The sequence below is a fragment of the Chrysochloris asiatica genome, unplaced genomic scaffold, assembly GCF_000296735.1.
Source record: "Chrysochloris asiatica unplaced genomic scaffold, ChrAsi1.0 scaffold00627, whole genome shotgun sequence".
Lineage (NCBI taxonomy): Eukaryota > Metazoa > Chordata > Mammalia > Afrosoricida > Chrysochloridae > Chrysochloris > Chrysochloris asiatica.
Genome location: NW_006409145.1, coordinates 247826 through 248416, shown reverse-complemented (window position 1 = coordinate 248416; position 591 = coordinate 247826).

The window sequence follows — 591 nt, the reverse complement described above, 5'->3', positions numbered from 1 at the left end:
ATCCAGTGTATTAACCCAGTTATTAAGCGTCTCATGAGTTTGAACTCCCAACCTTGAGGTTCAAACGCCCTGAGCCCGACTGCTTATCCTAAGGTGTCACTCCAGGACTTCCTCTCTGGAAAAATAAGCTGTTATTTAAGTATATATACAAAAAGAGCATATAGAGTCAGCACTATGCCAACACTGCTCATTTTATAAAATGTAATTTTCAGAAGGAATTTGATATTGTGTTTTGAAGTTAAGATCTTTTTCAAATGAATACTCTATGGTTTATGTATTTCATACACTGCAGTAAAGAAATCAAACATTGACCTTTCTTATTTTCCAGTATTATTAACAAATATTGGAGACAAAGGTTAGTGAATGATGCATTAAACCTATATATATATATAATTTTTTTCACTGTTGAAATTAATTATAAATAAGAATATAATGTTAACTGCATGCTTCCTGTAATAAGCCAACGATGGTAGAATCACTGAGCTAAAATTACTGCCTGTGGCTTTGGATGAGTTACTTGAACTTCCTGATAATTTTCTTATCTAAAAGCATGTCTAACAGTAAAAATGTATAGTATGATGTTTCCTGGGA